The sequence below is a fragment of the Rhopalosiphum padi genome, chromosome 3, assembly GCF_020882245.1.
Source record: "Rhopalosiphum padi isolate XX-2018 chromosome 3, ASM2088224v1, whole genome shotgun sequence".
Classification (NCBI taxonomy): domain Eukaryota; kingdom Metazoa; phylum Arthropoda; class Insecta; order Hemiptera; family Aphididae; genus Rhopalosiphum; species Rhopalosiphum padi.
Genome location: NC_083599.1, coordinates 35,542,914 through 35,558,012, shown reverse-complemented (window position 1 = coordinate 35,558,012; position 15,099 = coordinate 35,542,914). Strand labels below are relative to the sequence as shown.

The 15,099-nt window shown below is 27.8% G+C and overlaps 1 long non-coding RNA gene across 5 annotated transcripts in view; it reads left to right on the top strand.

Moving 5' to 3' along the window:
- Positions 1 to 14,840, top strand: part of LOC132927856 (uncharacterized) — an 81,098-nt gene extending 66,258 nt beyond the window's left edge. For 4 of the 5 annotated variants that reach the window (XR_009661865.1, XR_009661867.1, XR_009661863.1 and 1 more), the window contains one exon: positions 22 to 14,840. This is a non-coding gene — a long non-coding RNA (uncharacterized LOC132927856). The remainder of the gene's footprint in view (positions 1 to 21) is intronic. The other variant, XR_009661866.1, reaches the window with a different exon arrangement.
- Positions 14,841 to 15,099: the final 259 nt, after the last annotated feature.

Sequence of the window (15,099 nt, the reverse complement as noted above, 5' to 3'; positions counted from 1 at the left end):
TTTTTTTTAAATTTGTTTTAGATATATTCTCATCAATGTTTATCACAACTGGGGTAAAATAAATGTTCTATGAAAGTCTATAATCATGATAAGCGGACAAATAATTATGATTTTGACACAAAAAATAACATGCGGAATACTCATTAGTTTGATCCGATAAACCACCAATGTGTCTAAAAGTTAGAAAATTGACGCAGTTTATCAAGTTCTCTGTGACTAAATAAATCATACGCTCCGTGAGGTTTATTATACTAAATTATATATATATATATATTTATATATTTTTGTAATAATAATATTGATGATAGTAATATATATATATATATATACTTATAGAAAGTATATATAATATATTTGTATAAAAATAGACAAAAAAAATGTCCCAATTCACTTGTTTTTATAGGATTGCGCACGTAATTAAACGTTTCCTGCAGACCTCGTCAGAATTGATGCTAGAAACATATATTGCTTTTAGTATATACGTATACGTTAAATTGACTCTCAGCAAAACCTTAGAAGTAGAGAAGCCAAAGCGGAGAATGTTCGTGGATGAATAATCACGAATGTGTCATCTTATATACACTTTATATTGTGTAGAGGTACAGTTTTACTCGGCTTTTATTGGTGACATGCTTCTGGATGTATGTGTTTCGAATACGCTGAAATTACCTATTTGACATTGTACAGGTCGCGTTCAAGTGATGTTGTTTGATTTAAATTTATTAAAAAATAAATAAATACAAATTTAAAATATGATTTTGTTATGTTCTATACATTATGTTATGTGATTAATCTAAAAGTTCACAGCAATTGGCGAGGAGAAAAAATTCCCAAGGGTCGAAAAGTTTGACCACAATTGTTTGTTTTTCGATCGATGAGAGTACAATGGTTTGGTGTGTAATGTAAGGGCAAAAACTTTTTTAAACTGTTTTTGATAACAATTAATATTTATACGACAAATTTGCATGTTTACCTTTGCGCGTTTGCACTTTGTTTGGTACCTGACGGTATACTTTTAATGCAATCAGTTTGAAAATGTATAAATTACAGCGAGATTCGGACGACAAACAAGTATTATTTTAAAAATGTACACAACGTGTATAATGTATATTATGATGTATATACCAGATTAATTAACATAAAATAATATATTGGGTTTGAAGTGCATTCCGGTCGAGTGTGTCTGAAATTTAATTTTGATTAATTTGCTTAAATTTAAAAAATAATTTATGCCGTATTATGCCCGTATATGGTTATTGGTAAACGTGCAAATTGTCGCGAACTAATATCATGATATAAGCATGCGTTTTGTTAGTATTTGGTGTATTATATGAGATTGGTACTTACATATTATAAATAAGATTTATTGTTTAAAATAAAATAATAAATGTTTCTTAAAACATTATTACACGACTTGTAATCTTGTCCATGTCAAGTAGATACATTTTAGGTACATCTTATTGTAGAGCTAATTTATTTTCATGTGTTGTTGTTATTTAGCCTATGTCATGTGTTAGGTGTACTTTTGTATTTAATATAGTCTGTGGCAGTAAAACTAAGAGATTAAACGGCATTCAAATAAAAAAGTTATCCACATAAATAGAGTTAAGACGAATTTAATTATTATGTTTAATGAGTTACACTCGTAACAGTTGCGACAAATAATACATTTTTATTTTTTCAATTTCGATATAACCTGTTAATTTGTGTTAAACTGTAGTTATTTTTAAACATATATTTATATTGGCTTAATAAACGGTATAGATACTGACATAGAATAATGTTCAAAAATAAGATATTGTGAATTTAAAAATAAACGTCATGTTTATGATTAATCTTTAGTTTTAAATTGTAAATGAAAAATCAGAAAGTAAATATAATTAAGATTGAAACCATAGTTTAAACTTGCGTTACTTTATAGTTTCGATTAAAATAAATATATTTTAAGAATTGAATAAAAAATAAACGGTAATATTATAGATCACATAAAAAAAACCTTATATTCTACTTTTTATGTTTATATTATTGTTTTCTTACCAATATGTAAGCTTACTGAGAGAAAGTTTTTACATTGTGTATTTTAGTGTTAATTTGATATTATTATTTATGGTTGAGATATAATATATGAATGTAAAATAACGGTTGTCACGTGTTCAGTCTTATCGTATTTAATTTAAGAACAAAAATGTAATTGAAATGTATCGTACGACCTCCAAAGGTTTTAAAAAATATACAATACATCTATATGGTGTTATTGCACTTCTCTATAGAAGCATATTAAGGTTGATGTACATTATGCACGTCATTGTTTGTAATATTTATGATAGTTTATTAAAATATTTGCTTTTTGATTTATTTATATGGTCTATTTTACAATATTTACCTACTATTAAATGTTGTTTGGTAGGTTTCCATTATATTGAGTTTCGTAACATTTATTTGGATTTTTACTTCTATTTATTTCTTTGGGTTTTAAAATTATGATTTTGTTTGTATGAAAACTATTGAAAATGTGTATATTTTCTCGAAATTATTTATTTATATGTACGTGAAATGTATGGTAACACTATTAAAGAAACATTTTAGTGTGTACAGAAGTATTATATTCCTAGTTCATTTTTCTGCGTTGAAACAACATCATGAAAATAATATTCTGATATTTGTAGATCCATAAAAATGTTTTTAACGTTGCATCCATATTATTGTTATTATTGTTATTTATTTTTTTATTACTATTTTATCTTTATTATCTTTCTCCTTTCTTTCCACTATTTCATTATTATAATATCATTTCTATTTATTTATCTTTTTGTAATTCACCAATGTGCGTAAATTTTTTTATTTCTTACATCATTTGCGTTTATAGTTTAATAATAACATATATAGATAAAAGTATAATAAATTAAATTATTACACGTATACGTTAGGTGCAGTTATATTGTTTTTTTTTTTTATCTTTTACGCATACCATCCCATCATTTTTATACATTATTTACTGCATATTATTTTAATGCATTTATGGAAACAAATTAAATGTAAGCTAAAATGTACCGCGACAGAACGGTTTACGAGTTATATTATTCTATGAAGTCACGTTGAGTATATATACGTTTAGGAACGTACCGCATTAGGAGTTTTTAAGACCCCGCGCATTTATATTCAATCATTTTTTTAGGCAATTTATAATACCGCCGAGAAAACGCGGGACGCGTAAAGACGAATTTATCGGAGTATTACGAATCCGATGACAATATCCTCGTCGTAGGTAGGTAGGTAGGCACTTAACGCGTACAGCGCAGGGCTCATTGCACGCGCTCCGATCACGGGGTAATGAATTGTGTGACGCAGTTGATGTTATAATAATAATAATAATATCACGAAGTGTATTATAATAACTGGTAATGTACCTATACGTGCGGTGAGACGTAATGAAAGTTCAACGGGCGTACATTACACAGTAGTTTTAGTCGTATTTTATGCATTATAATAACACTAATAATACCTAATTATTATTATTGTACGCGCGTGTTCGATATTGTACCTATGGCGGTAGGGGTAGGTGTAGCACTCCACTACTATACTCATATTATATTTATACAATAAATGATTTATTCAATACACACGCGCCTCGCACGGTATCGCGAGCGCATAAACACGTGTGGCGGCGGCGGCGGCAGCGTGTAGGTTATAGTTATACGGATTAATTTTGAAACTTTTGACGTGCAAATCCCGTGATTTCAGCGCTCTTACAGTTTATATACTGCGGTGGTTGTTTTCCAGAACGCGCCGCCCGTACGTCTATACACACACACATAATATACAGACGTACGTATTATATTATATTATATATGATGCGTAATGTCGACTCGGGTGCTTCCTCGTACCCGACAACGGAATTTAATAATAATATTCGTCGTTCATCAAAACGTATAGCGAAAGCTTGCAGGTCTCGTACATATGCGCAATAATAATAATATATTATATAGATAAACACTAAACTCTAATATTCCCAAAACGTCTCGAATACGGTCGTATATATGAATACGTTATTGCCAAAGGTACATCGCGTACATTATAGAAGTATACAGTTCGAGTGAAAACTATTATGTCCTATGTACACGTCGTGTAGTATACGTACATATGTATATATATATGTATTATATTAGTTTATGCGGTGTAAATCATATTTATTTATTTTCTTATAGGCGACTGTATTATAGTACGACGTGTGTTATTATTTTTTTGTAGTATCGGTCTTAGACGTGTCAACTTACAATATAAATTAAATAGTTAACAATTCGGAGATCGTGGATTAATAAGATGATAATACTATATTTAAAAGGTTTTAGAATTTACGTGTACGGTAATTCACTGTCACCGAAAAAACATTAGTTTACGAATAAAGTATAATAATATATATATACGTATATATAGGTATACCGTCAATAATGCGTGAGCGTATAATAGCAGCGTATAGCTGATGCAGTCGAATGGGTTTTCTCTCGCCTCCTCGAAAATTAAATATAAACTGATTTGAAAAAATAGAAAGGAAAAAAGAGGATGAAACTTTTAATAGAACTGTGGCCGAAAAAGTTTAAATTTACTTTGTTGTTGTTCATTGTATATACGCAGAGGATAATATTCCTAAGTTAGAAACGTAACGCCACCGATTGATAGATAATCGTTTATTTTCAAAAACACTCGCTGCCGCCCATCCCGTCAATCAATCTGTCGTTCTTGCGTTTTAACAAGTTTAAAGTCCATCCTATCCACTCGCCCCGCCATTACCTGCACACGATTTGCGTTTGATCGATATGGTTCAAATAGAACCATTGAAGGTGCGTTAGACTGTTGGCAATATTTTGATATTATTCGACATTGACATTCGTGTAATAGTGTAATACAGATTCGACGAATCGCTTCACCGATATGATAATATTATTCAAATTAGTTTGTATGTAATTTGGTTTATCCACTATGTCGTATGTATTAGGCCGTACTAAATGAAAAAAAAGTCTGACAAATTGTTATTTGAATATATTACTTTATAAAAATTGGTCACACTATTTATAAGGTCGTTTTCATGTTTTAATTTTAGATAAGCTATCTTATTGTCAAATAGGTGGTATCATCTGTATATTTGTGTAAACAATTAAAAACTACAAAAAGGTAGGTAGGTATAGGTAGGAGTACTACACTATAGTAATTTTATATTTGATTTTACAATTGCTTTTTCAAACATATATAGCATAAAGTAAAAATTGTAATCGCCAAGTTACGTTATACATAATTAAAGAACTTAACAATAATGAAAAATATTTAATCTAATTTTTTATTTTTTTACTTGTTTTACAAAATGTAATTTCTAGCCATGTAAAGTATTTTACGTAAAAAATACAAATCACTTTTTTAGGGATGTATAAAAATATTATTTTTAGAAAACTGTGATCGAATTTATAAGTCTCATATAGGTATAAGTATTATGTAATTTAGCATAAGGAATGGTGTATGCACATACTTAAAATAATTGAAGTGTATAATAGGGTATAAAAGAGGAATTTTTAGAGTAAAATTGAAACCGTTCATTATTCGTACTGTAATATGCAAAAAAAACCGTTTAAGTTAAATATTATCGTAACATTTATTAATAAACTAAATTAACATTAATTGCATATGATCATAAAAATAGATAGGTTCATTGGTGGTCAGTTATAATTATGTAGGTAGGTATTATAATGAGTCAATTATAAATGTACAAACAATAGAACGATAGTTTTGTCTTAATCAATATTATTGTGTTTTTAATGGAAAATATTGATCGTCTTGGATAATCGGGTGTATGCAAATTATAGATAAATATTTTTATATTATGGAAATAATGATCCGTCTATTATGGTATTTCACAGAAATGGGTATTTCAATTTTACGAACAACTGAACAAATTGAGTATCTTATAAATTTCACGTAAAATGATAAATAACTGCACTATGGCGTTTAAACGATTGTATATACATACCTGTAGGCGGGGTGGAGTGTATAGGTAAGCGTTATTACTTATTATCCTGCTGGTTCGGTCCTTAACGGCAGGATCGTAAAATTATTGTTATAGAAAGATATCAAACGAGCGCTCGAATAATATAATGTTATGTTAATGTTGTGCTTGAATAGGCATTTAATAATTGCCGTTCACAAGTCGGTCCGATATGGTACCCCACGCCGTCGTCGAGTATATAGGTGCCTACTATATAGATATATTACAGCTGCTAGCCGTGTGCATGTATTAAATATGTATAATATATTAGTGCTGCCATTATAATATTATGTAGGCATTCGTTCAGAGGCGGAAACACATTAGGCACGCTCGTTGAGATCATCGCGGAGTCGAATTAAATCACCGTACCGAGCGTTTTATTTTAAACCTGCGGGGGATGGTTGTCGATAATTATACCGTTGGTATTTATCTATTTATTTATTTTTAATCCGCGTGCTTTATACGGAGATGGGTTGATTACAGAAATTACCGTATTCAACGCACGTTTTCGCCCGGAAAAGTAGTGGGCCGGAATTGCACATAATAATAATAGGTAGACGGTATACTATACGCCTCATAGTATAATACAATATTGACAAAGTTATGCCAAGCTTTTAGAATTTATTGTTTTGTTAACTTTTATCGTCGTGTTATAATAAATATTGTACTGCCTCGTGTGTGTATATTTTTTGTGTTTTGAAGTGAAAACAAACAAACGCTTCAGAATATGTGTCGTTTGAGCAGTCTATTGGTATTATTGTCCTTACTAATAATAAGTTTTCAGAAAACTTATCGTTATCGAAACAGCCATAAAATTACAACGGTAGATGAAAATTGTTATCATGGTATTGCTAAATTTAAATAAAACACATAAAAATAGTATTAGGTATTACACTTTATAATTTTACCCTAATAACACACACAAATACGTATAATATATAATTACTATATACAAGAGAAAAATCTGAAGTCTTGATAGAATAAAATCATTGTTAGTTTAATTATTTTAATGTAGAATATTGAAAATATTTATAATTTATATTACGCGTATGATATACTTTTAAGTTCTTAGTGTAAGCAAAACCGTATCACTTTTGATGTATGTACCGTATTACTAATGCACTTACGCGACACATCAGTTAGTTATGAGTATTTTGTTAATTTATCCATATTTAATGTGAAAATATATTAAAATTATAATGTAAATATGTAAAATATACTTACCTGTTCTGTATCGGTACTCGTTGCTCATTTTTGAAATTATTTCATAAATAGGAACAAATCTTTTAAAAATGCATTTTTTGGATATGTTTTCTATTAACCTATTGTCTATCACATAGTCATTATTTTTTATAAAACTGTAGGTAATCTTTCAATCGGGCTATGAATACACTGTGGTTTTAACAATATACTATATTATTATTATTATTTTGACTAACGTTTGTTGATAATTGATATTATATGGTGACATTAACTGACTTCTAGTAATATATATATTATTGAATGTTTCACAATATTAGGTATTAAAGACACTTGTTAAATGTGTGTAGTATATGTGTATGTGTATTTTTTTCAATAATATTATTATGAATGAAGCTTGTTAATTGTAGTGTGCAATTCGAATTGGTGCATAGTTTATTAGACATAATATGTCACATTTACATTTAATTGAGTGCTTTTAATATTATATAACATAATACACGTACCTACCTACGCTGTAAAAAGTCGTATTTATCCATTATTGTTATATAAATTAGGTTTTTATAAAAAGAAAAAAAATGTATAAATAGAATTAATTTTGTCAATGGTATAACTGGTATAAGTAACATATATTATAATAAGAGACGCTGTAAATACTTAAAAGTTTGTGAAATCAATTTGCCTAAAAGTGTTTGATGAAAAGTATTTGTTTTCGATTACGTAATGTTTATTTAAGACCAATGGTTGATTATAATAATATAATACTGATAATAATTCCCTTATTATTATACAATGATATTTTGTAATATATGTAATCAATTATAAAATACCTGTTGTTGAATTTTTGGTCTGAAATTGTATAAGTTTTTTTAAATGAATAAAGGTTTATAAAAATGTTTGATGAAAAAATGTTTAGAATGACAATATTTGGTAATAATAATAACAGAATGTGTACCGTACACGTATTATAATGTATATTATAAAGACTGTACAGACGTTATCGAACTTATTGGAGTTGAATTGTAAATTATATTATTGAATATCCAAATGAGAACTATTAATAAGTACACAATAAATAGGTAGCTTACTCGCGTAATAAAATATATTAAACTTGCATTATTGTATATCACTCAAATGAAAGCTATATGCTATTTTATAAACACCAAATTAAATGGGTAATATATTTAAATAATTATAGGTTAAATCACAACATAAAAAATAATAAACACAGGACGTATGTATGATTATTTGAAAAACGTATATGGATTAAAAGGAAATAAAAATATATAATTATTCTATTCGATATTAAGTAGGTAGGTATTAATAACAATGTAGCTACTGTGCACATTTGTGCTTAACTATCCATTTACATTTATGTGTTTAATTGATAATTATTCGTATATTGATATCTCCTGCACTGTCTAGTACTAAGCGTTAATTTTCATAGTACCTGTATGGTACGTAAACACAAAATTTATGTTTATTGTTACTTTAACATTTTACGCCTATATTATTATAGCATCTACTCAAAGAAATATAAAAATTATGGACTTTTATAGTACCTAAATTCATTTTTTAAATATCGTTATGAAATGCAACGCACTTCATTTTGATAATATTTTACAGTTCTATGGAATTAGTTATTAAGTGGTTGAAATTAATTTAGCGCACAATTTACTCAATTGTAACTACATTTGCTAGAATAGGTTATTGAGTGAGTTTTAATATTACACCCAGGCATACACGGGTAGCTTACCTAGAGTTGGCCATAGTTTAAAATGTATTATTAAATACAATTTTAGAATAACTTTAAGAAAGGTATATAGCGCGGCTATACCTAAAGTTTTACGAAATATAAACAAATTATATATACTTGAGATGTGTAGTTCAATCACTTTAGTTAAGGCTTTCATATGTCATAACATTGTAAAACATACTAAAAGTGTACAATAATACCTGTCCTATCTTGTAGATTATAGAGTATAGAAAACAATTTTGATTTTTAATACAATTTAAATGATACAGGATATTCGTATGAGTTAAATTTGATAAGACATAAGTAATAGCATTAAAAAGATTACTTTCAGTGTAATACTAAGTTAGTGTGACTCGTGTAATCGTGTAGACAGTATAGACATAATATACATAGTATCTAGATATACAGGTTGTAAAATATATTTAAATTACACGGTGTTGTGAATATTATTTTGGTCAATCTATGTTCTATAAATAAGAATCTTTTTGAAATGTACCTGTTAAGAGTGAAAAAAAAAATGGAATTTAACTTGTTGCACTTATTATATATTTTTGTCGAAATATTCACCCGTAATTCTACTGGATAATAAATTCTATCTAATTTATTTAACATTGATAGTTGACAATATACAGTATTTATAATATTAGATATTTATTTGTATTTATAATATAACTAATAATTATATGGAATTACAAGTTGTTATTTTAACATCATGAATTACACATTAACATAATATAATATGTTAAATTTTAACCAAAAATTATGGTTACCAAAATTATTATTATTAAATAAAAATGTGTATTAAATATTTACCAATAACAAAAATTATAATTATCGGAAATTAATTTACTCAAATACCTAACCACTGTTATAGGTAGGTGTCTATTTATTTTATCAGATAGAACAATAAGTATATTTTACAATAGCACTTAAATATTTACTATTAACTGTTACAATAAAAATGTATATTTTAATAAACGGTTTTACAGTGTTTGTTCGTTTAATCGTCTATATTTATCAAATTGTATTAATTATTTATGATTAGTAAATCATAGTCGGTGTGATGTCCAATGCCCTATAAGTACCTACTATTACGTAGTAAATATAACGCAAAACCAAAGTTTAATGTATCATAGCGATATCGATAGGTAGGTAATTGAAATAGTTTATTCGATAGTTGACTCGTTAACGACCGCCAAGAATAGAATTTAATGTGGTTAGACGACAATGATAACTTAAGTCACACCACTCGCAGTCTATTCTGTTCAATATGATTCGTATGTTTTCACAATAATGTTATTTGGATGTCGGCCACCCACGTCTTTCAGTCAGGGATATATTGAGGATTATGAATATAATTAAAGAATAATATAGGCACACACGTGGCTGTCACAATCGAATTGGAAATGAAAACAACACTGTAAAACCGTAATAATGCATAATAGATGGGTGGTATACGTGCCCCGCACGATATCGAAGTGGTTAAATTGAAGTGGTGTATTTAATGATTTAATTCGCTGTACCGCGATCGAATTTCAGGCTGATAGAATAAAAGATGCACAATATATTACTATTATTGTTAGCTGTCTTTTAGAGTACCTTTTAATAAATCAGAGTGTAAGAGCCGAAAATCCTTGAAAATTATGTTCTAAAAACTTAAGGTATTTTAATAAAACCGATTGTTAAGTAGGATAAACACGTAGGTAATAACAAATGTGTATAGTATTTAAAACAAAATAATTACGATGATCCAAAAGTATAGGTTTGGCATATTATTGCATTATATATTATATTTGTGTCACTGACACAAACATAGTATCTATTGATACTCTTTTGTGCACTAATAGAGTAACTGATGCAATTATTATTGTTTATTTAATTAAAACGAAAAGTGTTAGGTAGGTTAATTTATACTAAAATATTCTTAAATCGATACAATAATAGGTAGGTACTCGACCATTGTCTTTATGATGATTTAAACATCTATAAATTAAAGCGTGAAATGCTAGGAAAAATAGCTTTTTAACTTTAAATATATAGGGCATGAACCCCACTTATTAAAATGCTTTTGATTTAATAATAAATTATGATAAGTATTTCAAATTGACAACTTTATTGCCCATAGGTCAGAATAGCCGTATATCAGGATAACTATACCTTATGTAGATTTTGTTTTATATCGTAGAATGTAGATACTATACCATACTATTATCTTTTGATTAATTCGAACGCTATTGAATTTAATCGCGCAAGACATATTTCTACTTATAGTATTATTATTTTTTTTTATAGTTATACACAAGCTATATATAATAATCTTTTATAGGTACTCCTCTTTCGAGATCGAGATAGAATTATCGCTCACCTAATGTCAGTATTCGGAGTTATTATCAATAAGTCGTTCTCGTTTTCCCATATACTGATTATTTTATGATCAAGCCTGTATTTAGAATTTTTTGCTGTCTTCATTTTTGTTTAACTCGCCCTGGCAATACAAAACCGACCTTAAAACTTTGCCCGGAGAGCGAAATAAAACTTATTCAAATGGAAGACTTATAAAATGTTTTGCGATTTTCAAAACTCAAGTAAAAAAAAAAAATTAACCCAAACTCAGAAAGTCTTGGAGAAAGCTATGGGGACGACCGTTTTTATAAACTTTTATAGTTTTCGTATACACGAGTCTACCTATATTGATGTTTTTGACAATTTAATTAACACTTTGGTAGTAGTGTTCTTTTACTTTCAACGTTATTTTTTTTCGGATAATAATTTGTTGAAATATCGTTCAAACTAAATACATTTAATTTGTACCTAGGTATCTAGGTTTTTGCAATCTCATAAAATGTATTTTCTTCAACATAACATGTTTTTTTTAAAAATACGAAAATAAACTTTTAACCAGTTAACAATGCTGTATAAATTACGAATAATGAATTATTTAACTTTTTAGTAAAAATTATTATTAAGTATACCAACATTGAGGAGTATCAAAATGATTATGTATTATTTCTAATTCAATGTAGTAACATTGCAATATTCATATTAATAGTTATTATATATTTTACTATTGCGCATTTACAAATGCCAAATATTTTGTAAGAAGACCACTTTGTTGTACAAAACACAGATTTAATGATATTATATGGGTACAACAGACTATAATAACGTACAAAATATTTCATTCTCATAAGACGCTTGTCCCTTTGTGCTTCACTGTCGCTTAATTGGTTTGCAAATTATAAGACGGCCATCGGTGTCGTATATACTATGTATTCTAAGTTCTGTGTTGTTTGTAAAACGAAGACTGTTATTTTGCAGTAATATTCGATGCGTTTAAAATTTGAAAACACTGTTTCCCTTCATAAGTTGTAAACAGAGTTCACGATTTTTACATTTGTACGTTTCTGAGTCTTCTGTTGTATTTCATTTCTCAGCACAAAGTCTTATGACATAGGAAGAACTTGAGTTTTGTTTATGACTGGACTGAAATATAATCTTTTATAATAGTGTTGTATAAGGTTCCTTTTTAATTTAATTTCGTAATTTATATCGTATTTCAAAATAAATACTATTTAGGACCATTTTATACGTATACTGTACGCACATTCAAAATGTGTTATGTATATTTGAAGAAACAGCAATATCCCGTTCAAGGAATTAAAAATTAAAAAATGATTAGTTATTACCGAATTTATCAGGTATAGCATAATATAATATAATAATACATTCATAAAAAATAATTATAGGTTGGGTAAATTTTTTATTAGACCTAAATTAGCCTGTATAAGTAAATTAATAACTTAATTTTATAGGTGTATTGTTATTGAAATGTTTAACAGTAATATATACAAGAATTATAATTCTATTCATGTGTTTTTTAAGAGTATTCATAAAGCCTCATCCCAATACGCAAAATTATCACTTAAAAAAATGTCTAAGTGACCACTATTTCTATTTTAAGAAAATAGTTCCAAGACATTTGTCTTATTTTTGATTATACCTGTGAAAATGTTAATAAACAGTGTTTATTTGTTAAAATATTTATCCTATGAAGTTTCAAACGATAACATTATAACACTAAAGTAAATTAATTTTAGAATTTATATTCACAAAATTCACAGAAATTTACATTGCTTAAAATAATGTCAAATAATAATATCAACCATATATTGTGTAAACGTTTTTAGAATTAATCGTTCTTATCATTTAAACCTGATTTTTCTAACAGGTACGATGTAATATTATATATTTCTATGGAGAAGGGTGGGAGAAATTGGGGTTGAAATAGAATTTACGCAGGCTAAGCATACTTTATCCAATTGCGGCTATATCTATTGCCTCGTCATCAGAATTTGAGTATCATTTGTAGTTTATATAGTTTGTGAAACTTGTCAATCAATCGGGGAGTGCATAGTTTAAGCTGATGCGATTTTGGTGGTTGATGATAAACATTTTGGATCGAGTTTCATCCGTGTGAATTTTATTCACAATATTGATTGGAACTACGTTTTTTTACTTTTTATTTATTGAAACGCAATTTATTAATTGATTTTTGTTTTGGAGTTTTTTACAGACACGCCGCTCAGCTTCGCAGACGCCAATGATGTTCTGAGGGGCCACTGTAGGTTCAGCTTGCTGGCCACACGTCCCTCATCATATTTAAAATGAACATTAGGGTTGTATAATTTTGGTGGCGTGTATATTATATATATATTAATAATATATTGCCTAAATGAGGATAATTAATTTTAATTAAATGAATGAACTCCGCTTTCCACAGAAGTACGTTATTTATTGACCTTTATTGACATTGGATAATTGTTTCATAAACCAATTAATTTCATATTGTAACTACGTCAATGGCTTCAAACTTTTAACTGCATTAGAAAAACTCATAGTATAGTTATTAATTTGGTTATCTTTTCTTAGTTTCGAGTTCAACGACTTATTTCAAAAGTTGCAAACTTAAACAGTAAAACCTATTCGGTTGTGTGTAACCATATAATCAAATGGTATAGGTATATTCGCGCCAATCATACGTATAAAATGTATAATTAGTTTTATACTTTTGTTTCAACTGCTAATATCCTCATGATAAAAAAAAAATTATTTGAAATTTGTGAATGTTATTATTTATTAAATCATATCAATAATAAATTGCCAAAATAACAAACATACGTCGAAAACTCGAGTGAATAATCGATGGTAATTCTGAGCGGGGCTTGGAATGTATTGATTTTACAATGATTTGTGCTTTTTAATTTTATTTTTATGTCAGAAGACACATTTTTAGTAGAAAAAATGCTTTGATTTTCAACTTCGGGAAGATTTCTGATAGATTATTAAATCTAGTTCGTATTTAATGGGGAAGGGGGCAGGGAGTAAAAAAAGATTCCCAGTACTTTTTAAAGCAATCAATAACTATATGTATATAGTTGTTGATTGCTTTTATATATATTTATAGAATTCAAACATTTGTTAACATTTTTTATATTATCATTAAAATAATTGTTTTGGCAGTCTCCGCTCAGAATCGTTTTTCGTATTCAATGATCATTGAATTCTGCAAATTTAACGCATCTATTACAGTGACCCAATCAATGATGATGTACACTCGACACCTATCTGTATATCGCAGAGTGGTCACCGACTCGTCCACCTTTAATTATCTTATTTTTATATAATATATTATTATAAGCACCTGCATCTGTATCATTGACTGATAACTGTTCACTTAATATATTAACATTAAAAAAAAAAATGTTCTTTTTTTTATATAATAATTCAAATTATATGATATTTTAGATGTTTGATGTGTTATTACAATAAATTATCAATATTAATTTCATAAAATGGGTTTTTAATATTTTTTTTTATCTATTCCTAGTCTTCTACAGATTTATGGAGGAATTTAGAGATATTTGTTGTATATAAATTGTATCATTAAAACAACGATAACGGTTGAACGTTATGCATGTGTGTTGGCCAAAATCTATTATATCATTAAATAATAATTTTATTGAATCGACAATGGCCGTACTATTCACAAAAATATCAACAGACACATTTTTCAACGGTTATAATATTATGATGTGCTTGAGAACTAAGATGT